The sequence below is a fragment of the Heterodontus francisci genome, chromosome 27 (assembly GCF_036365525.1).
Source record: "Heterodontus francisci isolate sHetFra1 chromosome 27, sHetFra1.hap1, whole genome shotgun sequence".
Taxonomy (NCBI): domain Eukaryota; kingdom Metazoa; phylum Chordata; class Chondrichthyes; order Heterodontiformes; family Heterodontidae; genus Heterodontus; species Heterodontus francisci.
In genome coordinates, this window is record NC_090397.1 from 42,936,625 (window position 1) to 42,963,554 (window position 26,930).

Sequence of the window (26,930 nt, forward strand, 5' to 3'; positions counted from 1 at the left end):
GGAACCAATCCTTCACTGTTTACCGACAGTAAGGTCCCCAGGTATCACTCATCTCTTTACTGGCTTTTCCTCTCAAGGCACTGCTCCCAATCACCATGTTGTTGCTGCTTTCCCCAACTCTGCAAATTATGCTGTTCTCAATGATTACACTATTCACCAGTCTCCCTGTCTCTTGCCCTGCTTCAGCCCCACTCTCCTCAAACCCTACTCTGCAGTCTTTTCCAAAGTGACATCCATCAAGCACTACCGGGCATAAAAGTTTCAGTGATGATATTTTGATATATTCAGTTATGACAGAGGACCACAACTCAGCATTGAGAGCATTGGTCTGGAGACTGCAGGAAAAAAGTCACATTGAACAAAGACAAATGTGAATATATTAAAGCCACACTTGAGGTTTATTAGCTCCATCAAATGTATGATAATCAAGAATATGATCCCTGCAATCCAAAGCCTATCCATACCATTACGATCAGGTGAGGAGGGATCACAAGGCTCCCCTCTTGTCCTTCTCCTTGTTTGACCGCAACAGGGTTTATTCCTTTTTAAACAGTGGATGTGCTTCGCACTTCAGTGAGTGCTTAATCTTTTAGCTTTGTTGTGATCATAAAAGATCCAATTGGACAGGTTTTCTTGAGTTTAAACAAAAAAAGAGGTGAGTTGATTGTACTTAACTGAAAACCCAATCTAAATAAAATAATAAACTACGCTATAGTTGTACACACACACACATACACACACACAAACGAACTGAATTTTATGCGGACGCCGAGCTATGTGGGGTGCCCGCATTTAGCGACCCGCTGCCGAGCCCCCGTGATATTACGCACCGGGGCTCATTAGAATCACGGCGCCAAGCTGCCCTCCCCATATTATATGGGGAAAGGCGGAACATTCGGTGCAGTGAGGGACCATTTGACGGCTGTGCAGCAGGTGCTGGGGCCCTATTTAAAGCGCCCCAGCACCTGCTTCTTGACAGCTGTCAAAGAATACTTACCTGACTGCTGAAGAATGGGGCTGCTGTCAATTTGGCAGCAAAGCAGTAAGTGCTGCAGAAATCCAGCAGGTCAGGCAGAATCTGTGGAGAGAGAAGCAGAGTTAACTTGTCCAAGTTCACAGACCTGAAAGTTAACTCTGCTTGTCTCTCCGCAGATGCTGCCTGACCTGCTGAGTTACCCCAGCACTTTCTGCTTTGCTGCCACATACTTACCCTGCTGTGACCCAGTGTCCTGTGAAGTTGCAATCCTCTTCTCCCACTCAAGTGTAACATTCCTTCTTGTAGGCGTGCCGCACCTGGTGAATAATCTTAATTTTGCATATTCCAGGACGTGAGACTTAAATGGACCATAAAAGATATTACAGAGGTTTACAGAGAACACAGACACAAATGGGTGTCACAGCAATGTAAATACGTCTTTCACGAAATGTTCCTCACCAACATGTGTGTCCTTTTCTCTGTGTGAATGATGTTTGCCAGCATGTAGCGCCAATGTCACATCCCTTTGCACCGTTGGTCCTTCAGGAGAGCCAACGTATGCAATATCATTGCTATGCCACCATTACTCATGAGCATCTCCACAGATGCAGTGACATGGACATTGGCTGAGCCAGCTGCTGCCTCAATTGGTTTACACTGGGATGCTGCAGATGTGGACTGACGCACAGCAGGTGAACGAGGGTGATGTGTGGCTTACAGAGCTCATGTCGGCTCCTATGGTGCATCCAATCCTAGTTCCCCTTGGGGCCTGCTGCTCACGACCGGGAGCTTCTACATGGATCACACCTGCCTGTTGATTTTGCCTCTGGATCCTTTTGCATACGCATCCTCAGGAGCAGAGGATCATGCAATGTAGGATGAGCCACACCTATTTCCATGTGATAAATAAAGTTGAACCCTGCATGTATTCGAAGGTTCCTAATAGGGCATGGATTGGTGTTGACGAGTACATCAGCTGCTTTCATGGATCAACTATGTGGCGTGCCATGGCATTGCCCATCTTGACCAACACTGAGTGGCACAGCATAACCACGTCAGGATCCTACCAGCTGAATTGATTGCCCCCACCATCCATATAACCTTAATGCTCCTATCCTTTCTGGCACCCTCCCCACACATAGTGTGACTAGAGTGCCATTGCTCCTTCACAAACACAAATAAATGCAAAGCATACACTGTTTATGGAGAGAGGGTGCACAGTACCTTCCTTCATGTCTGCAGAGCTTTCCCTTCAGTATTCCCAGATCCCCTTCCTCCTCCCTTCCAGTATGCAGTGAAACCCCTGAATATCCCCCCTCCCTCCTCCCTTTAAGATTGCAGAGTGAGACCCTAAATATCCCCCCCTCCCTTCCGGTATGCAGAGTGAGACCTCTGAATATCCCCCCTCCCTCCTCCCTCCCAGTATGCAGAGTGAGACCCCTGAATATCTCCCTCCCTCCTCCCTTCCAGTATGCAGAGTGAGACCCCTGAATAACAGAACTTATCTTCACTGGTGACAACTTCTGCCTCTGAGGACCCACCGGACAATCATGCGATTTTCCAATCGTGAACGGGATGGCACGTGACAGCCGCCCGTTCAGCAAAAGAACTGGAGCTGTCTATGGAGAGGTGGCAAGCTGCATAATCTGCAGAGGTGAGTACTGTTTAACATACGCCTTGTGGCGTGGGGGCTGCACCAAGGTCCCCCCCGCCGCCGGTAATTTGCGGCGGGCCCTCCTCGACGTAGTGGGTTGAGGCGGGCCTCTCTCCACAGAATTCTATTGGCCCCCGCGCCGCGATCCAAGTGATGAGGAATAGTTTGGGTTGTATTAGAGTCCAGAGCAAATAAAAATAATATACAGTCTGTGGTGTCTGTTAATTCAGCTGTCTTCTGGCTGAATCTGGAGTTCTGACTTTCTTGGTTGGTAGGTGTTCTTGGAGATAGTCAAGCAGGTGGTCTTCTTCCTGGGATCTTTGTCTTGGATCTTTTCCAGCCAGCAGGCAAGCTTTGAATGTCCCAAGGTCACCTGGAGAGAGAGGGGTAGAGAGAGGGGGAGAGAGAGAGAGAGAGAGAGAGAGAGACATCCCCCTATGGGTTCTCCTCCAAAGTCTCAGCAGTTTCTGTGTTTGTAGCAAAAGGCTGCAATTTAATTAGATTCAAGTACAGGAATTTTCAATCTCTCTCAGGCTCATTGCTTCAATGTTCACCCCCGGAGGTACGTCTCCACTCATGAAAACTTCAAAATGGCTTTGAATGTCCCACTAACGAGAGTGATACTGGATAATCTACTTAGTGATCCAAGCCATTGTCCTGGATGGGGGCCTTATTAGACATGCGTCTCCAATTCGATGTCTTGGAATGTGAGGTATTTCAAAGCAAATTGTGGTGGTCATCTTGCCTGCTAGCTTTTTAAAAGTTAAATCTAGGATCCCAGCTTTCCATTTCAAAAGTTTAATGTAGATTTCCAACCAATGAATTAAAAATCCTCATTTGGCATAGCATGCTGTCTTGACAATACCAAACACTGCCATTATCACATTACCACAACATGAGCTAACTTGAGTTTTCTTATTGTAATCGCAATGAGCTTGCATGAAAAACAAGATGACCTTTTCGGAGCAGAGGGCAGCACACTAAGTAAGTTCAGGATAAAACTGCTTGCACATGGAATACTACATTTTAACTTTCGGTTATAGTGTAAAACAGCTGTTATAAAGCCGGCCTGATTTTTCTCATCATTGACTTCTATTTAATTTTACACTATGGCCAAAAGTTAAAATGATCTTCAACATATCAATACTCAGAAACCCAAAGTTCCTGGAAGGATGCTGGAAGGCTGGCACATGCCAATTTTTACCAGTGTATCTAGCCTTTATTCTTTTGATGTCCAATGATAGATTGTCTAGATTATTTTACAGTCATTATTGTTTTGATTTATCTGCAAATTTCCTTTGAATAATTTCAGGGTTGATGTGTATTCCATACCTTGAAACCTACACCAGTGGAAGAGCTCTTTTTATTTAAAATTACTACAAAGAATAGACTAAAAATCATTTGGCTTGTCTGCACACTTACCATCTTGAGACTTTGCAAATCTTTTGAGACACATTGTACCAGCTAACAAAAGGACATCAAATTCCCATTCCATTTTTATTCAATGATATGAAAGAAGATTCCGGCTTATCTCCCCCTTGTTTCTTTAGTCGAGAAGGTAAAATTTAGTCGATTATCTTCAATCTGTGTCCCCTGATTATCGACCATCCTACCAATGAAAACAGTTTCTCCCTTTCTACTCTATCAAACCCCTTCAAAGTTTTGAATAACTGTATTAAATCTCTGCATGGCCTTCTCTGCCCTATGCAAATGTATGGTACTGCAAATGTGTGGTACTGCTAATGTGTGGTACTGCTAATGTGTGGTACTGCTAATGTGTGGTACTGCTAATGTGTGGTACTGCTAATGTGTGACACTTCTGATGTAAGGTACTTCTGATGTAAGGTACTTCTGATGTAAGGTACTCCTGGTATGTGGTACTCCTGATATTTGGTTTTCCTGACGTGTGGTATGCCTGATGTATAGTACTCCTGATGTGTGGTTTTCCTGACGTGTGCTTTTCCTGATGTGTGGTACTCCTGATATGTGGTACTCCTGATATGTGGTACTCAAAGACATAGGGATGAATTTTACCTTCTCATTGCCATTCTTGGCGGCAACCTTGAAAAAAGGTGCACATCATGCGCAATTTCTCCGCCACTGAGCTCCCGCGATATTACGAGCGGCGGCTCATTTAAATGGAGGAGGCGGAACAGCCATCCCCTTTATGTCATCGGGGGTGGTCACTCCATCCCCACCAACGCCATCCAGCACCAACGCCATTTCTAAAGGGTTTCAAGCCCTGACAGCTGATGTAAAATTTTAAAGAGACCAGCACATTAAATTTCAATAAAAACATTAAATTGAACATCAAAGTCCTTCTACCGCCCACCCCCCCCCCCCCCCCCCCACAATGATCAAACGATATATTTATTTCCCTCTTCCCCCGAAAAACCATTTTTGACAGTCCCGACATTTCAACCCCATACTTTGCACTCTTTGCCCTTCAACCCCTTCCCACCATCCCCTCAGCCAATGGATTAAGTTTTCTCTGATACCCTCCAACCTGAAAATGAAACTCCTCCCCCCTCCTCACCAGTGTCTCACCTTGAATCCCCAAACAGGGATCGGAAGGAGCAGGACTTCCAGCCACAGGCCACAATATCGGTGTGGGACAGCCACTCGGTGCAGGTAAGCTCATTTGGATTTATTTGCATTAATTTTATTAGGGAAATGAAGGCTCCCCCGCAGTGCGGTGGTGGGGCGGGGGGCCACCAAGGCCTCGCCGCCACTGGTAAAATGCAGCGGGGCCTTCTCGGCATCGTGGGTCATAGCTTGCCTCTCCCTTAAGTATTTTATGGGCCATCCGCCACAACCCACGACGTCGAGGGGCTGGTAAAATTCAGCCCATAATATTCAAATTAAAATTTATTCTTCTGAGTCTCAGCTTCCATTTATATTTCCCATGGTATATTTTTTCTAAGTCCCAATGATAAGCAGTTACTGCCATTGCTCAAAGAAGAAAACTGGCCAGCTGACAGTAGTTGGATCAGTGATATATTAAATCCCTGTCTGGTTTTTCTCCTTTAAGTTTTGTGTCTTCAGTTAACACAGCTAGAGATAAGGCCTAATAGCAACTGGTTTGATTTCTTCCACCACTCCCTATGTCTCTGTCCAATCTGTAATTGAATCATCGAAGTTCATAAATCATAATGTTTTACAGCATAGAACACTGTCATTTCAACCAGTACATCTGCACAGGCTCTCTGAAGGAGTTATTCACTCTCCCATTCCTCTGTCTTTATTATTCTTTACTTTTTCAAATATGAATCCACCTTCTTTAAAACCTGTTATAGATTTTGTTTCTACCATTGTTTCTGGTAGGGCATTCCATGTTTTTAACACAACCTCTATTAAAAGAAATTCTCCTAATTGCTCCTTTCATTCTTTTTGTAATGATCTTAAATTTGTGTCTCTGGCTCTGCATTGAAAAATATAATATTCTGAGAGTGCTTAACAAGATGCTAAAAGGCTGTTTCCCCTGGTTGGAACTAGGGGGCATAGTCTCAGAATAAGGGAACGGCCATTTTGGACTGAGATAAGAAAAAATTCCTACACTCAGAGGGTTGTGAATCTTTCAACTTCTGTACTCCAGAGAGCTGTGGATGCTCAGTCATTGAGTGTAGTCAAGGCTGAGGTTATAGATTTTTGGACTCCAAGGGAATCAAGGAATATGGGGATTGAACAGGAAAGTGGAATGGAAGTTGAGGATCAGCCATGATCTTACTGAATGGCAAAGCTGGCTTGAGAGGCCGTATGACCTACTCCTGCTGCTATTTTTTGTGTTTTTATCTTCTTAACAACCCACAGACAGTGGAAAGGATTTTCCATATTTCCTATTCAAACTCTTTATAATGTTGAACACCTCCATCAACTTTCATTGTTTTTGTGAAAAAAGACAGAGGGGATAATTTTAACCTAACTCATCAGACGGGAAACCCACAGGATTGGTTGGAATGCTGGTTTTACATGTTGTATGATTGCCTTTAAGAGTGATGTCCCTTTAAGATCTTAGTATGCTAATGAGCTGAGTACCATGATGTAGTCATGTGACTCGAAGCCCGAGTCACTCTACAACTGGAACACCTAGAAGAAGTTCCACAAATAATTTGCTCTGTACTGTATATAATAGTTTGGCTGTAATAAATCTGTTTGAGACCTTCAGCATAACTGGACTCCATGCATCTCATTTATGTTGCATCAGACAACATAAAGAATCCATTACATGGGTGGCAGCTGTGGTGAAAAGACAAAGTCTAAGATTGAAGACCACAGGTAAACAACTGTAAAATCTATCCTTCCGACAGCCACTGGAGAGAAAGTTCAACAGAAAAGCCCAAAAAGTGGAAAGAAGAACCTACCTCCAGCTGTGGAAGACAGAGCTCAGAACGACAGGCTGCAAGTAAATCGGGTGAGTCATTGTACTGACAGTCGAGGGATGAAGTGCTTAAAAGATTGATTTTTTTCTAAAGACTCCGTTAAAAAAAAATGGGGAAGACACAATTCCTCTCCCAGGCTGATCGAGGTCGGTGCCATTACAGGAGGCATCCAATATCAAAAGCGCGGGAAAGCCCCAATCACGGTAGAGTCTCTCTTCACGCAGCCAGATTTTTAAAAAAAGCCATTAAACCACTCAAGCACTTCCATTCACGCAACCCCAGCTATAAAAAAGTTAAATCACTCAAGCATGAAGAACATAAACATCTCTAGTAAAAAAAGAGTTGAACTGCCTATTGAACAGCTGTGTAAACAGACAAGCTTAAGTGCTGTAAAAAAAACTCCAGCAAAAAAAAAGCAACTGAACAGCTGTGTAGACAGACAAGCTTAAGTGCGGCAAGCAAGATAAACACAGAGCACTGTCCAACACCTGCTCCTCGCAAACCAATCAGCTATTCTAAATAACAGAGAGCTTCTTAAAGGGGAAGCAATGCAGATTCATAGAACAAGTCTTAAAGCAAGTTTAAGTAACAGAACAGCAGGAAGATGGATACCAAATTTCCCAGAATGAACTGGAAGGCCATGGCTATCCTACCTGAGTTCCAACTTTTCAAACAAAGAATGCAGTTATACTTCACAGACCAAATGATTTCAGAACCAGAAAAAACAGGCTGTAAAAATACTGATAACAGTGAGGGATTACACAGAATCAAAATGTCTGGCTTATCTGAAGAGGGCCAAAAAGATCCTGCAAAGATATGGAAAGTGCTAGAAGATCAACTCTAACAAAGAATGAATTTTAGAATTCACCACTGGGAATTGATGTCCTACAGGCAACAGCTACAGGAATCAATAGATCAATTCATCAGTCGATGCCATAATATGGACAACAAAAGCAATTTTTCTGAAACTGAGCTGTCAGATCGAACAATTCAGCTGTTGATTGTATCAACACCCATTGAAGCATTTCAGAAAGACCCCTAGGGGAAAAAGAAAGGTCACAGCATCGATGCACTGCTAGAAGATGGCAGGTAATATGAAGCCATTGTAGCTGGACAACAGCATCTGCAAGCACTGGGTGCAGCGACTAGTATCGGCACAATAATAAGGTCAAAAAGAGCAAGCAAGCTGTGTGGTAAGTGTGGTGAAGTTGTCCTACATTTCAAGATCAGTGCAAGACGTGCAGTGAAAAAGGACACTGAGCCTACCTATGCAGGAAATTTGAATCCAAAGACGCAGCCAATAGTCACAGTAGGACACAAGCAAACAGAAGACAAGCACAACACAGGGCAACAGCAATAAGGAGCCTCAGAGACCCGCATAAACACAAGATGATACATGAAGTCCACAGCAAAACAGACCCGAGACAAGATTCGGAGAGAAGCAATTCTCAGTCAGAAGACATGCAGGCATTTCATATTGTGAACCTGACACATCATGTTGACAAAGTTAAACAACTGGAAGCTTTTGCTACTATTAACATCATGTGCCCAAAGAAAGCTGGCAAAGACACAATCAAGGTTAAGAGTGACACTGGAGCTAGTGCAAATATCCTACCAATCCGAATCCTGAAGGATATGTATTGAAGTCGTTGAAAATCAATGATACAACTGACAAATGCAAAGTTATCTGCATACAACAGGTCACTCATCCCTTACAGTGGCACGATAACAATGCAATGCAGATATGGCAGGTCGGCATGGAGACCACAAATATTCTACCTGGTAGACACTAGCAGACCAGCAGTGGCAGGACTACCAGTGTGTAAGGACCTCAACATCGTGAACTATCCACAAAGTCACCAAAGTATCCATTACAGCAGAAGAGACCAAGGGTACCATATTGAGTCAGTCTACGGCCTATAACAAATGTACCCGGACAGGTTTGACGCCATTGGAGATTACAAAGGCGATGCTGTACTGCACCTCAGAGAGGATGCGATTCTGTCAATCAACCCTCCCAGAAAGTGCAGCAGCACATACAAGAAAAGCTTAAGTGTGAGTTAGATGACATGGAACGCAATGGCATCATCCGTTGGGTGCATCATCACATAAACTGGTGCAGCTCAATTACATGCGTACTGAAGAAGGATGGAGCAATCAGGGTATGTCTAGATCCGAGGCGTCTAAACCTCTCCCTGAAGAGATGCCCTCAGAAGAATCCAAATTAGAAGAACTGAATCCCATGTTCACAGGAGCCAAATTCTTCTCCAAGCTGGATGCTAAACATAAACACCTAGCTAAGGAATCTTAAGATGTCACAACCTTCAGGATACCATTTGGAAGATACTGCTTCCAGAGACTAGCCTTCAGCTTATCTGTCAGTCAAGATCTGTTTCAGTAGCATTTGGACAGAATTATAGAAAACATGCCTGGCTGTATATGCATTGCCAATGACATTGAGGTAGTGGGCAAAACCAAAGAAGAACATGATCGAAATCTTCACTCACTGATGGCAGTAGCTCATCACGAAGGGCTCATTTTTAATAGCAAGTGCCGGGTAAATGTAAGTCAGATCAATTTCTTTGGCTCCATCTATTCCGGTTGCGGAATCCATCCTGACCCAGACAAAATCAAAGATGTAAGACATATGCCTACTCCACAAGCCAAGGAAGACCTCCAGAGATGTCTTGGATTTTTCAACTTCCTGGCTCCATACATTCCAAATTTTTCTGACAAAACATCGTCACTGAGAGAGCTCTTAAAGAAAGACGTACCATTTTTATGGCAGGAGGACCAACAGCATATGTTTGAGTCTCTCAAACAAGCATTATCAGCAAAAACCTGTACCCTGCAGTACCACGATTCAAGGAAGAAGACAATCCTGAAAGTTGATACATCACAGAAAGGGCTAGGAGTGTGCATCTTGCAGGATGGCAAACCAATTGCATTATCCTCAGCAGTCCAATTACTCAAACATAGAGCATGAAACACTTGCTCTGGTGTTTGGGATCACAAGGTTCCATACCTACCTGTTCAGTAAGCAGTTCATGGTGGAAACTGACCACAAACCATTGGAGATGATCTGGCACAAACCATTGACAATCGTACCACCTTGACTACAGCGACTTTTAGTGTAAGTACAGGGGTACAACTTCAATGTCTGCTACAAACTGGATACCAACATGGTCACCTCAGATTCGTTGAGCAGATTGCCAAATCTGAGCAAGAATGAAGAAGTTCCACTGGATCTGCAAGTAGACAGCATGGAGGTGGAACATGTGCTCAAAATTGACCTATTACATTTTGGTCAGCACAAATGTGACCAACTACCATCAGAAACAGCCAATGACCCACAGCTGAAGGCACTGTGGAGGATCATCATAGAAGGTTGGCCAGATACGGTAAAAGAGGTGCCAGAAACCCTCAGGGGCTTTTGGCCTTATGGTGATGAACTCGGTATCTCAAGAGGTGTCACCTTCAAGGGAAAATAAGTGACTGTGCCCAAAGCTCTCCAACAGGACATCTTGTCACAACCTCACCAAGGTCATATGGGCATAGAGCGAACCAGACGACTGGCATGAGACACTATTTATTGGCCAGGGATCAACAGTGACATCAAAAGGTTAGTGAGGATGTGCGAGGCATGCCAAAGCCACCAGCCACAACAACGCAAAGAACATCTACACCCTCACAAGATTCCGTCAGTCCCTTGGTCCAAAATCACCACTTATCTATTTTCCGTTAATGGAGATGACTTTATCTTAGTCACTGACTATTTCTCCAAATTTCCAATTGTCATACAGGAAAAGACACTTCAAGCGCGTTTGTTGCAGACACATTGAGTGCCAGATTCAGCCTATTCGGTGCACCTGAAGAAATCATTTCTGACAATGGGCCATAGTATACGGGCAAACTGGGGCGTAAACCATGTGACATCCTCACCACATTACGCTAGATCTAATGGTCTTGCCAAGCGAATGGTTCGCACAGTCAAAGCATTTATTCTGAAGTGTAGGACAACGAAACAAGATTTTCATGTTGCCATGTTCCACCTCAGAGCTACACCTTTGGATATGGGCTTACCGTCACCAGCAGAGATCATGTTTGGCAAACAACGCGGACGACTCTGCCAGGCCATCATCTGTCCAAATTCTCCGAGATGCAGGAGACAGTGCTCGAAAAACAGGGGAGAATGAAGATGGTGCATGACTGACATGCAGGGGTGGAACTACCTCAACCATGCATATGACAAAAGGGCAGGGTTGTACACCCCACAATGAGAACATGGTTACCTGCAGAGGCATCCAAAGTATGTAGTCAGCCTAGGTCCTATGAGATTACAATATTTTATGGTGTTAAGAAGGAACCGAAGCCAACTAAGAGAAGTGTGCAATACTCCAATTGCACACAGTGGACTCGAAAGAACACACTCTGACGATGACGGAACATCTAGGACAACAACCAACGCATTGACAACATGCCTGCAAACCCAAAACAGCGAAGGGTGAAATCCACATCCTCAGAAGGTTATACCATAACCAGATCTGAAAGAGTTGTCAAACGACCAAAATGATATATGGACTCCTAAGCTTCTGCACTCGTAACGTTCATGATCTCTATACCTGTGTAAATAACTTTGATGTGATCTAATGTTATGTGTTTTTACTTGTAGCATACGGGACTTACCTTTGGAAAGAAAGGGGATGTTGTATGATTGCCTTTAAGAGTGATGTCCCTTTAAGATCTTAGTATGCTAATGAGCTGAGTACCATGATGTAGTCATATGACTCGAAGCCAGAGTCACTCTGCAACTGGAACACCTAGAGGAAGGTTCTGTAAATATTTTGCTCTGTACTGTATATAATAGTCTAGCTGTAATCAACCTGTTTGAGATCATCAGCATAACTAGACTTCATGCATCTCATTTAAGTTGCATCACACAACTTAAATAACTCATTACATTACATGCTTCCCAGTACTACTCCAGATTGATTTCCATGTTGGGAGAAGGGATGTAAAACCAGCATTGCACCTAATCTCAACAGTTTCCTGATAGGCTGGTTAGGTTAAAGTTGACCCGAGGTTTGCAAGTCTTTCTTTATAGTTAAAGCCTGGTATCATTATGGTACACCTTGTCTGCACCCTCTCCACAGTCTTGACATGCATCCTAAAGTCAAACATCCAAAACTGGGCATCATTCTAACTGCAGACTAACCAATGATTTGTACAGGTTTAGCTATTATCTTTTTACTTTTGTACTCTATGCCCCTATTTATAAAAACTGGTATCTCATTCACTTCTTACAGCTTTATCAACTTCTTCTTTGACTTTGAAAGATTATTGTATCCAAACTCTTAACTCATTACCATTTAGAATATATTTTCTCTCCCTCCTAAAATGTATCACCACCCAATTCACAGTTAACAAACCCCCAATTTCTGTGCTAACTGCAATTTGGATATCATGCTTTCTATGTTTGAATCCAGATCATTAATATGCAGTCATATTGTGGCTGAAGCATCAGCCACATCTGATGGGCAATTTTGCTTCGAAGCACAAACTGCTTTTTAATTTTAAAAAAATTCCCTTATTTCATCGGCCGGATTACAAGCTGAGGATAAATAAAAAAGCAGTTGTAGATTGAAAATGTGACTTGACAGATCTTTGTGTGTCTACATTTAAGTTTACTGTTGCAGTAGTGAAAATAATTGCATTTATGAACAAAGGGTTTCCATTGGCAGAACTGCAGGTAAATTCCTCTTTTGACCACTCATTTTGTGCCCTTTCCTGGCTTGTCAGTCAAATTCACTTACACATTCTTTCTGAATGTTGAGTGATGGCCTGATTTGATCAAGCACATATAGACTTTTCCTCCATCTAGTATAAAAGGAAAGATGTGTCGGGGAGAAATGGGAATCATCTGAGGTCCATCTCTTTCATCTATAACCTCTGAAATTCCCCCATGGGGTGAACAATTGTTCCTGGCCAGTCTGTTTCCTACCAGAATTCAGTATTTACCCTGGCCGCATAAATGAAGGGTTTGAGAGTTCATCCTTTTTTGAGCATGCATGTTAAATTGCACTATTGTTCCTTCACATTGGAAAATAAGTTTGTGAAATAATTTCTCCACACCAACTGGAGGGGTCAGGGTGTTGTGCTGTAACTTAGGTTGCTCCTCTCCTTCAGTGCTGTCTTGCAGTGAGGCATCTGTTCAATCTGAACTTACTTCTGTTGTTCTGGGTGGTCTGTTTAGCTAGCTAACTGATTTCCCTCTAGATAATTTAATCTTTGGTTATCCTCTGGACAATATTCCACTCTTTTCTATGGTCTAAGCCTGTTCCCTTTTGCTGAATCTCTATCCCTCAGCTCTTCACCACATCATTACCTTTATTAAAATCACTTTTATGCCCTCCTTCACAAAATTTCACATTTTTTCTACAGTCACATCCTGTCTGTTTTCATGCAAGAAAATTCCTTTAATTTACAGGTTATTTAAAGACCACACATGCCAGTGAGGAAGCAGCTGCATTAGTTGAGGCACAGTGAGTTAATTTCATTCAGCAAACTGCTTTTCCTGTTTTGAAGCATTTTTTGTAAGAGGAAGTTAACTTACTTGTAAAATGAAATCATGTTCCTGAACTTTTCTGGTCCTTACCCTGTTAGCCATGTTTCTTCTATACTTCTTGCAGATTTTTGTTTTGCTTTTTCAACCAGTAATACATTACATTTTAGATAATTTAAGAGAATATAAATGGCTAGAATTATTACAGCAAACCTAATTATTGTGTCTCTGAGCCTGAATATAATAATGAAGGTATTGCGGTTACAGTTGGGAATAACCCTATTTTGTTGGATAAGCCTGTTGGTGGTTAACAATAGTCAAATAAGAGAAATAAGTTTAACTCCAATTCCCAGATCTTACCTCATAATTTAGGCTGATGCTTCAGGAGAGAACTGAAGGATTGCTGCTTTGTTGGAGATGCCACTTTTTGGATGAGATGTTAAATGTATGCACCATGTGCCTGTTCAGGGTGGATGTTAAAGATCCCATTTTCTCACCAATATTTCTCATTCAACCAAACAGATTAGCTGATGATTCATCACATTGCTGTTTGCTGGGATTTTGCTGTCTAAAAATTGTTTGTCACCTTTGACTGCATAACAACAGTCGTCAGACTTTAAATTAATCCATTCTCTACGAAATGCTTTGGGATGTTTTTGAGAAGGAAGACTTTCAAATCATGAGAACATATTCCGATTTAATCAGAAAATAGAAAAGCTGGAATGAGCCTGGATTTTCCACTGTTCAATAATGACTGAATGGATGTCCCTCCCACATGAGTGCTGTCATTTGTGTAGTAGATCAACTTCAGCCAGAATTATCACCTCCTTGCATCTTGCAGTGTAGGTTAATGGCTGAGAATAACGATTACCACCAAATCAATAAAAAGAGGAAATGCTGAGATAGTAATTTCATTAAAGAGTACTTTTCCCATCTATGTAGCATAAAAATACTTTTGAAAAATCATCACATAAAAAATGTGTACTTGTATTCATTTCTCCTCCCACTGAGATTCAATGTTTTGAGTCTCCCTTCTCTCTCTCCTTTATCTGCAGGAAACCATTTAGTTGACATCAGTTATTAGGTTGTCAAAGACCAGCTCTGTAAGAAATCTCACAAAGCATAATCGAAAGGCATCTAATCTAGGAACCTTTAGGACAAACCAAGGACACAGCAGAACCTGCATAAGACTGAATATTCTCAGGTACCCAGAAGTGAAAACATTGCATGTTTATTGAGTCATAGAGTTATACCACACAGAAACAGGCCCTTCGGCCCATTGTGTCTGTGCCGGCCATCAAGCACCTATCTATTCTAATCCCATTTTCCAGCACTTGGCCCATAACCTTGTATGCTATGGTGTTTCAAGTGCTCATCTAATTACTTCTTGAATGTTGTGAGGGTTCCTGCCTCTACCACCCCTTCAGGAAGTGTGGTCCAGATTCCAACCACCCTCTGAGTGAAAAAAAAATTCCTCAAATCCCCTCTAAACCTCCTGCCCCTTACCTTAGATCTATGACCCCTGGTTATTTACACCTCCACTAAGAGAAAAAGTTTCTTCCTATCTATCCTATCAATGCCCCTCATAATTTTGCATACCTCAATCAGGTCCCCCCTCAGCCTTCTCTGCTCTAAGGACCTATCCAGTCTCTCTTCATAGCTGAAATGCTCCAGCCCAGGCAACATCCTGGTAAATCTCCTCTGCACCCTCTCCAGTGCAATCACATCCTTCCTATAGTGTGGTGACCAGAACTGTATATAGTACTCCAGCTGTGGCCTAACTAGCATTTTATACAGCTCCATCATAACCTCCCTGCTCTTATATTCTATGCCTCGGCTAATAAAGGCAAGTATCCCATATGTCTTCCTAACTACCTTATCTACCTGTGTTGCTGCCTTCAGTGATTTATGAACAAGTACACCAAGGTCCCTCTGACCCTCTGTACTTCCTAGGGTCCTACCATCCATTGTATATTCCCTTGCCTTGTTAGTCCACCCAAAATGCATCACCTCATACTTCTCAGAATTAAATTCCATTTGCCACTGCTCTGCCCATTTTACCAGCCCATCTATATCGTCCTGTAATCTAAGGCTTTCCTCCTCACTATTTACGACACCACTAATTTTCATGTCATCTGCGAACTTACTGATCATACCTCCTATATTCACATCTAAATCATTAATACACTACAAACAATAAGGGTCCCAGCACCAATCCCTGTGGTACACCACTGGTCACAGGCTGCCACTTGCAAAAACAACCCTCGACCATCACCCTCTGCCTCCTGCCACGAAGCCAATTTTGGATCCACTTTGCCAAATTGCCCTGGATCCCATGGGCTCTTATCTTCTTAACCAATCTCCCATGTGGGAACTTATCAAAAGCCTTACTGAAGTCCATGTGGACTTCATTTTACCCTCATCTACACATCTAGTCACCTCCTCGAAAAATTCAATCAAGTTTGTTAAACATGATCTACCCCTGACAAAGCCAAGCTGACTATCCTTTTGTCTTTGTTTAACATATATGCAAGAGCATTTCTAGCAGATAGGGATATTGCAAGGACCAATGTCACTCAAATCTACCTCTCTACCATTTCCATTAACCTCACAAATTTTGCTACTCTTTCCACTTACCCACACAATGTTACAACATAGATGAGCCAAAACTTCCTACAACGCTGTTGTCTTCAGCTCCTGAGTGCCTGTGTGCCTTTGACCTTCATCTACCTCCATTTCAGACTCAGACCAAAAGTTCAGTACCTTGATATACTGCTGTTTGACCTCTAACTCAGCTTTCTTCACCTTCACATTCAACCTACCACTTTCTTTCACCTTCTAAAGATTTCCCACTTCAACCCCTACCAGTCTCCCTCTGCTGTCAAATTTCCAATCACTTACAGTTGGAATTCTCCAACGCTCTTCTCACTGGGCTCCCCACATCCATAAATGTCAAGTCATCCAGACTACTGTGGCTCACAATCTCACCAGCACTGAGGCCTGCATCATCACTATCCACAGCTGGTCCTTGAGCCACTGTGTCCTACCCCTGGAAACTTCCTCAGCATTTCCACCTTGTCAACTCCCTTTCTGCTTTCAAAACTCTACTTAAAACCCTTCTCTTCAAACATGCTTTTTCTCACTTGTGACACTCTTCCTTTTCTCCACATGTCAGCTGAGCTCAGGGGTAACACTCTCACCTCTGAGACAGAATGGCTGTGAGTTCAAGCCCTACTCTAGAGTATTGAGCATATAATCTAAGATGATGATTCAGTGCGATACTGAGGGAGTGCTGTATTGTTAGAGACAGCATTTTACAATTGAGATATTAAATCATTTGCCTGTTAGATGGAATAAAAAATCCTACAGTACTATTTTGAAAAAAGCAGGGAGTTCTCCTGATGTCCTGGCCAACATCAATTAATGCCACCAAAATAGATTTACTGATCATCTATCACATTACAGTTTGTGAAACTTGCCATATGCAAACTGACTCCTGTGTTTGACCATGAAACAGTGTTCAGACTTCACAAATAATTAATTGGTTTTGAAATGCTTGGGATACCTTGAGGACATGAAGGGGAATTTAAAAATGCAAGGCTTTTATTCCATTCCTTTCTTTGATCCTGCATTAATTCTGTTTTTGTAAATAATATTACATCCTGAAAATAAACCAAATGCAATCAGAAAAAAAGGACTTCAAATACATATAATCTAATATCCTTCACATTTGGATAGAATGAGGAAAAAAGTTGAATAAAATAGAAACAGATAACAACTTGGCAATAAACATGGCAAAGCACACAGATTGTGCCCAGTTTTTAATGAATTTTGATCACTGACAGAAAATGCTGGAAATACTCATCAGGTGAGGCAGCATCTGTGGAGAGAAGAACAGAGTTACAGTCCAGAATTTTCCCGGTTGGGTCGCGATCCGACGTCAGGGCCATATGAGGGTCCCAAGCCTGCACTTACCAGCAGTGCACCCGCTGGCGCAATTTTATGGGAGGCAGCTAATTAAGATGCTGCCTCCACATTCGCCACCCTGGCAGGTTCCTGAGGCGGGAGGCCCAATCAGAGGGCCCGCAGCACAGGACAGCCAGCAGTGCCACCAAGAGAGGTGAGTGCTGCTGAGGCAGGAAGGGGAGTATGCTGGCGCCTCAAAATAGAGGCGCTCTTGGATGTCTTCTGCAAATTTGAGGATGAGGAGGACCACAGCTGGTAGGGCCATTGATGTGGTGAGGGAGTCCTTCTACAGGATTGGTTTTGACCATGGTTGAAGCCCTTCATACTGGCAACTCCTTCATTGGGGTATGGAGCCTCTGGATCTGATGGCTCCCAGGCTAGCCACCAGAGGCCACCTCCACGGAGTTGCCAGGCTCCACACTCAGTAGGGCATCACTCTGATGGCAGGAAACTGCTGTTGCCTTTGGAAAAGGGTCCTGATGTGTGGCCTTAATTGGCCTTATTGGCTGTCTGCCTCCGTGGAGTGGATTGCCAACTTTGTTCCCAGTCCGGCCCAGGAAACTCCCCTGGACGTGAGAAGGCGTTGGGGGGGCCGTCTCGATGCGACTTCCCCTATTTTCCCCATCTTTTCCTAGCCCTCCCACTTCCAAACCCATCTCCACAGAGGCAGGGAAAGGTGGGAGGAGGAAAGAACAAAAGAGAAGGTTTGTGACAGGATGGAATACAGGTGAGATTAAATGACAAAAGGCATGATGGGACAAGTAAAAAACAAAAGATGGGTCTCGTGAAAGTGTAAATAGGGATAGCAGGAAAAGCTGATTTTGCTTTTCGATTTAGATTTAGATTTTTTTGATTTGATTTCGAGATACAGCACTGAAACAAACCCTTCGGTCTGTGCCGACCATTAACCACCCATTTATACTAATCCTACACTAATCCCATATTCTTACCACATCCTCACCTGTCCCTATATTCCCCTACCACCTACCTATACTAGGGGCAATTTATAATGGCCAATTTACCTATCAACCTGCAAGTCTTTTGGCTGTGGGAGGAATCCGGAGCACCCGGAAGAAACCCACGCAGACACAGGGAGAACTTGCAAATTCCTCTAGCTCCATCTTTTGATGCTTTACTTGCCCCATTATCATCTTATTTTGCCTTACACCATCATCCCTTCTGTCATTTAATCTCTCCCGCTCTCCGCCCTATCACAAATCATACCTTTTGTTCTTTCACCCCTTCCACTTTTCCCTGTCTCAGTACCTGCTTAAAACCTGCTACATCTCTAACTTTTTCCAGTCCTGAAATAAGATCATTGACTTTAAACATGAACTCCATTTCTCTCTCCACAGATGCTGCCAGACCTGAGTGTTTCCAGCATTTTCTGTTGTTATTTCAGATTTCCGGCATCCGTAGAATTTTGCTTTTATTGTGATCACTGACAACCTACTAAGTACAAGATTTTATCAGGATGGTGATGTCTATGAGCAAGGGCAGGCTGAATGGAATGGTGATCGTTTTTTCAGCATGCAGAAGTCAGGCAGATCTGTTAGATTATTTATATATGGGGAAGCAGAAAAAGGTCTTAACATCTGTAAGAAACAGCAGACCAAACAAAATTTCAACATTTGTGACATGTAGAGGTCAAGGAAAAATGGCTGTGTCTGTAGGGAGAAGGAGAGACGGATATTCTCTTCCCTGTGTAGGTTTTGCCATAGGTTGTCACCAAGTAGTTTTTGGATGTTTTATAATACATAACAACGCAATCTTGAAAACAATAGCATGTCTCAGTAAGAGTGCATGTATTTAAACTACCAGTTTTACATTGATGCTAAGGAAATTCCACTTTGCACTAACATTAAGTTGCCAGTGTAAATTAAGAATCCACCACCTCTAAGAGAAGTGTGTCAACCAGCTTTGGCACAATAGACAAGCGTGTGCAAAAGGGAAAAGATTGTGTACAATATTTGAATTGGAACCTCACACGGGGTGGAGCTAGATACATGTAATGATTAATGAGCCCAAGAAATGTTTGTTGACTGAGGAGATTAAATAGGCTGGGCCTTTATTCTCTGGAGTTTAGAAGAATGAGAGGTGATCTCATTCAAACATACAAAATTTTTACAAGGCTTGACAGGGTAGATGCAGGAAGGATGATTCCCCTGGCTGGGGAGTCTAGAACCAGGGGACACAGTCTCAGAATAAGGGGCAGGCCATTTAGGACTGAGATGAGGAGGAATTTCTTCACTCAGAGGGCGGTGAACCTTTGGAATTCTCTACCCCAGAGGGTTGTGGAGGCTCATCATTGAATATGTTCAAGACAGAGATCGATAGATTTCTACATATTAAAAACATTAAGGGGTATGGGGATTGTGCAGGAAATGGTGTGTGGCAGTGCAGGCTCAAAGGGCTGAATGGCCTACTCCTGCTCCTATTTCTTCTGTTCTTATGTTCCTCCTGATACGAGCAATCTTCTTCCTCATTCTTAGCAAGATGTAAGGGACCTGGATGGTAGCATCTATACAGTTCGAAACCTCTCAGTACAGCTTGTATCTGTGCTTTTACTGAAGGATCGTACCAAAACAGCCACCCTACTTTGGCACACCACCTTCACCAGGACCTCCAACTCTTCAATATCAAAGGAAACTGCTCCCGCCCCGAACTAGAAAACTTTATCAACTTTGCTTCCAATTTCCACCCTTCTCTCACCTTTACATGGTCCATCTCTGACACTTCCCTTCCCTTCCTCGACTTCTCTGTCTCCATCTCTGGGGATAGGTTGTCTACCAATATCCATTATAAGCCCACCGAATCCCACAGCTACCTCGACTACACTTCTTCACACCCTACCTCCTGTAAGGACTCCATTCCATTCTCCCAGTTTCTCCGTCTCCGACGCATCTGCTCTGATGATGCTACCTTCCATGACGGTGCTTCTGATATGACCTCCTTTTTCCTCAACCGAGGATTTCCCCCCACTGTGGTTGACAGGGCCCTCAACCGTGTCCGACCCATTCCCCGCACCTCTACCCTCACCCCTTCCCCTCCCTCCCAGAACCGTGACAGGGTTCCCCTTGTCCTCACTTTTCATCCCACCAGCCTCCATATCCAAAGGATCATCCTCCGCCATTTTCGCCACCTCCAGCGTGATGCCACTACCAGTCGCATCTTCCCCTCCCTTCCCCTGTCAGCATTCTGAAGGGATCGTTCCCTCCGCGACACCCTGGTCCACTCCTCCATTACCCCCACCACCTCGTCCCCGTCCCAGGGCACCTTCCCCTGCAATCGCAGGTGGTGTAATACCTGCCCATTTACCTCCTCTCTCCTCACTATCCCAGGCCCCAAACACTCCTTTCAGGTGAAGCAGCGATTTACTTGTACTTCTTTCAATGTAGTATACTGTATTCGCTGCTCACAGTGTGGTCTCCTCTACATTGGGGAGACCAAGCGCAGACTGGGTGACCGCTTTGCGGAACATCTCCGCTCAGTCCGCAAGCAGGACCCTGAGCTTCCGGTTGCTTGCCATTTCAACACTCCCCCCTGCTCTCATGCTCACATCTCTGTCCTGGGATTGCTGCAGTGTTCCAGTGAACATCAACGCAAGCTCGAGGAACAGCATCTCATCTACCGATTAGGCACACTACAGCCTGCCGGACTGAACATTGAGTTCAATAATTTCAGAGCTTGACAGCTCCCCATTTTACTTTCATTTTTAGTTATTTTTTCTTCCTTTTTTCTACATTCTTTTTTACATTTTTTACAATCTTTTTTTGCATTTATTTCATTTCATCTTAGTTTGTTCAGTTTGCTTACCCACTGTTTTTTTCAGGTTTGCACTTGCTGCTGTTCAATATTCAGTGTATTTACACCTAATCTGTACTAATGCTTTGTCTTTCAACACACCATTAACATATTGTTTGCCTTTGCTCCGTGACCTTTTGGTCAGCTATGTGGCCTGGTCCAATCTACACCTTCTCCTTTGTTATCTCTTGCCCCACCCCCACCTCACTTGTTTATAATCTGTGACTTTTCTTATATTTGTCAGTTCCGAAGAAGGGTCACTGACCCGAAACGTTAACTCTGCTTCTCTTTCCACAGATGCTGCCAGACCTGCTGAGTGATTCCAGCATTTCTTGTTTTTATTTCAGATTTCCAGCATCCGCAGTATTTTGCTTTTATCAAAGGAAACTGCGTTGCCCATATACCTCCTCAGTGCCATTGCGATTAATTACTTCAGTTTCTGCCCTCACTACCACTTCCACAACTATCTACAGACTTTTAAGCGTGGTCCTTTTGACAAATTGTCCAAATCCCAAATTAGGGAGCTGGACTCTCTTCAGAAAAGTGGGTCAGGCGAGGCCTTTGAACTGCAAGTACAGCAAGCTTGGGTATTGGGTCTGCTCAACCCAGTTTTCTACTATCAGAAAGTTGGAGCTATGTTGTGAATCATACAACTATCTTGGTATATATGTATATAATGCATATTGTGTAATGATATATATGCTCTGCACTTCACATGCATTGAATTACTTTAAAGTGCAGCCCCAGTTGTTATGTAGGTGTGAAGAAAGTTAGTTCAATGTTCTATGGATGTATGATGTTTATATTTCTTGTTTGGTTCCAAATTCTACCCATAGCACTTTGTAGCCTGCATCATGGAGTATCCCACACATAGATAAATATGCATTTCCTCATAAAACTTTAAAAAGGAGCTGGAAAACTATCTGTTTAATAATGAGATAAACTATTAGCAAACCAGGTGCATTTATATAGCACCTTTCACAACCACTGGATGTCTTATAGCACTTTACAGCAAATGAAATACTTTTTTTGAAGTGTAGCCGCTGTTGTAATGCAGGACACACAGCAGCCAGTATGTGCACAGCAAGATCCCACAAACAAATGGCCAGATAATCTGTTTTTCTGTGATGTTGACTGAGGGATACATGTTGGACAGGATACAAGAGTAAACACCCCTACTCTTCTTTGAAATAGTACCATGGGATCATTTGCATCCACCCAAGTAAGTAGATGGGGCCATGGTTTAATATATCATCTGAACAAGGGCACCTCCAACAGTGCAGCACTCCCTCAGTAAATCACTGGAATATCAGCCTTGATTTTTGTACTTAAGCCCTGGAAGGGGACTTGAAGCCAGAACCTTATGATTCAGAGGTGAGAGTACTACCAACCTGAGCCACAGCTGATACTAAATAAATGCAGCCATAGATGATTTTATACTGTATGGACGGACCATTGTGCCTCTGATTTCAGTAAACCAAGAGAAATGCATTACTGGAATGTGATCAGTCAGAGTTGAATAATATAAACATAATGCTGAATGGAGCTTTTGTGCAATTACAGGAGTCAGAGAAATATTTCACAGTTTTTAATAGCCATTTTCCTGTTTCAAGAGATTAGCTCATTTGTCTAAACATTAACCCAGAATTTGCTGAGAAAATAACAGCGTGTGAATGATGCACACCATTATTAATTTGTATAATAAAAGCAAAATACTGCAGATACTGGAAATCTGAAATAAAAACAAAAAATGCTAGAAATACTCAGCAGGTCTGGCAGCAACTGTGGAGAGAGAAGCAGAGTTAACGTTTCAGGTCAGTGACCTTTCATCAGAACTGACAAAGGTTAGAAATGTAATAGGTTTTAAGCAAATAAACCGGGGGTGGGGGCAACAGATAACAAAAGGGAAGGTGTTGATAAGACAGAGGGTCACAGAGAATAACTGACCAGAGGTCATGGAGCAAAGGCAAAGGGTGTATTAACAGTGCGCTGAAAGACAAAGCGTTACTGCAGAGAGGGTGTTAAATGACCGAATAATGAACAGCCCTGGCCAAAAGCACAAACGTGAAAAAAAGTCGGCAGGCACATGGTAAAAAAATGAATGATGAAACAAATTAAAATTTAGTTCAATAATTTCAGAGCATGACGGGCCCCCTTTTTTTCTTTTTCTTTTTTCTTTTTATTTATTTTAGTTTGTTTCATCATTCACTTTTTTTTTACCATGTGCCTGCCCACAGATGCTGCCAGACCTGCTGAGTATTACCAGCATTTTTGTTTTTATTATTAATTTGTAAATCAGCCCACAGCTTGTGGTGAAGAACAGATTAAAGGCCTGCTCGGGTCTGCAAAAAAAAACCTGACCCGAACCCGACACAACCACATCCGACCCAAGCCCAACCCGGCCCGACTCCTTTCATTTTTTTCCCCCGCCCAACCCGACCCAACCATCAGTTAACTTACCTTCCATTTTTCACTTTGTTGCTGATCTGCACAAGCTTAAAATAACTATAAGAAAACCACTTTTCTAGTCCAAAAATTAAATTAACATTGGAGCCACTTACCTGCGACCCGGCCCAACCCGAGCCTGAATGCCGGACCTGGAATGCAACCTGACCCGACCCGAACCCGACAAGTCATCAGGTCCCATCAGGTTCGGGTTGGGTAGCAGGCCTTTATAACAGATACCTTATGAAATGCAAATTGTCACCAGCTGCTGGATGATTTGTGCCACTCCACCACTAGCTTCATGAAAGTGGCATCACACACTAACCTATTCATGAGTTTCGTGAACTAGCTGCCATTTGCATATTAACTGCCCATTAAAATCATCACAGAAACTTAATTCATTAATAGCATAAAACACCCTTTAAACATCGTGATAATTGGTTGATGACCATCAATCAACCTCTCTGACCTAGAATATGAACAATTAGAAATGTGGAGTCTCATTCTTTTAGGTAATACATTTTAATTAAAGAGTTTGTAAAATGTCAAATTTTAAATATTTTCTTACTTTTTCTTTCTCCTTTCCCTCTCTTAATCCAACCTTTCTTTTCTTCTCTTTATTTCCCTTTCCATACTCGATTTGACATTGAATTTACCAATTCTAATTCACCCTCCTTCTCAGTCATTACTCTATTTGTTTCTCAAACCATTCTCATTGATTGGGGAGATACACTATTGGTCCTGTCAAACACCAAGTTTCCAGATGCCCTGTTACTCTCACTGCACGGTTATCAGCTCACACGTCCAGCAATTTACACGACAAAATCATTTTGAGCTGAAGGGTGCAGAGAAAAGTTTAACTAACTGGGCATGCTGTGAGATGCCCCACTCCAGCAAATTCAGAGACATTATAATGCTCCAACTTGTACACGTCTCTTGGAAAGCTTGGGTCTAATTGGCCAAATGGCTTTTTTTCCTTTAAGCTTTGTTCTTAAGTTCCTCAAATATGAAAAACGGTTTCCTTTAAAGTAATGAAGTTCAATATTTGAAAATTGTAGCTTTGGACCGCATATCTGCAAGTAAAGCCATTTTCTACTCTTTCCCACCCTGTGTAAGCTGAACACAGCTGTACAACTTTCAATTAAACAATTGTTCATTAACTGCATTACATAAATGATAAGATAGTTTCCCAGTACCTTTTTATTGTCAGTCCTAAACTGGACTGGACAGCTCCTGCTACACTTTCAACAGCGCTCGGATTTGCCATGCTTCTCAAATTATTCACTGACCAGGGGCCACATGTTATGATGTCATTTCTCCAACCTGTCAACCTCTAAATTCATTGTCCAATGTCATTCGCTCTGGCGATGTTTTTGACAGAAATTATTTGAAATTCTGCGTCAACAGCAGAAAAAAACAAATAGCTACCTGATGTCCAAAATAAAAAAGAAAGTTCTATTGTGCCATGCAATAAAACTAAAGAAACATTTGCTGCTGATGATCAATATTAATTATGAAAAAAGGATGCTGTTTTATAAAATAAATGGGAAACAGATGCTTGATAATTAAGAACACCCAGCTCTTGAAAAGACAGTGCTAACAAAGTGCATGTCATAAAGCTTTCACATGCTGTGGTACACTGTGTTCCAGTGATACAATATAACATGCCCTAAAATAATTTAATATAATGGCACTGTTAAAAAGAGTATATGCAGCAGGTCCATAATCCATGCATACAAATTAAGTTCTTCATTTTCTTCTTGTAATATTTGAAATGCATAATACAGCTCACACAAGGTTTGTAGATGATAAATACTGGAAGGTGTGCGGCCAGTGTTGCAAAGTACATCCTCAAGGACAGATGCTGCTGAACGGCCAACTAATGTATCACAAAAAATTATGTTAGCATGGGTGCTCACCTGTATGTTTTCACCAGAGTAATTTTGGCAGTACTGTAACTAAAAATGTATTAACTGAACTGATAAAAATAGACAAAAATAATTTGCTTTACCATATTGCCAGTTTCACAGTTGCACATATGTTTTACATGCACATTATACCCTCAAGAAAAAAGAAAAAGCTTTCTTTATTTTGTTCTGTCAAATGTGCCCCTTGCTCCCCATTACTGACAAAGCATTAGGATAAGCTGCTCTCAAAATGTAACTAGCATTCAATATCCCGTCTTCAAGGGCAGCAAAGCAAAACGAGACAGAATGCTTCAGAATATCACACAAAAAATCATTTCAAAGTATCAAAGGGAAAAATGCTGTGGTTTTGTGAAACAAATATTAATTCCACACCTACGCATTTGGAAATCTGAATAAACAGCAGATCAAATCAGTGTCACATTCTAGCTGTGTAGGAAGCATAATCAAGATGGAGTTCTTGAGTAAAGTGAAAACACTGTGCGACTGCTCTTATTTCACAATGTGCATATTCGGTAATAATTTGACAGGATATGGACTCCAGCTTGCAATGGGTTTGATACTTATTCTTGTACGTCTGCAATGATTTTCCTACTTCAACTTCTAATTGGAACACACCACAGGAATTCAGGTGACTGTTGTGTCACTTTCAGTGTTTCACCATATGTAGTATTTCCTTCCACATCTGGAAATGAGGTAAAAATAAAGCTTAGTGATACGTAGTGGGAATTTAGCTCAAACAGGCAGCTGTCATAGGTCATCAGTATAATGAGCTGCTGCCAGTATCATTCAGCAATACAGATGGCATGACTCCTTCAAGCCAGATACCTTTTAATTTGTGTAAACAAATGGTGCAGTACATGCTTTGTCATCTATTCTGTGAAATGGGAAATGCTGTTCCACTTCAACATTGAGAAGGTGCAGAGGATGTGTGCGCAACAGTAACCATGGAAAAAGTCTTTCAGAGGTACTCCTATGCAGCCTGTACTAATCCGATTACATGATCAAAAGAGAAATGCAGCCACTATATATAATGGCAAGGAATCTGCACAAATGGTCAAGCTGTGACCAAATGCAGATCTCCAACATATAGTCTTCCTCTATGTCCAAAAGATTTAACTTTTTGATATATATATATCAAATCCTCTCGCTGTATCATTCAAAAGTATTTGAGGAATTTACAGGCAATTTGAATTTGTGTAGTGCTGCTCACATAAAG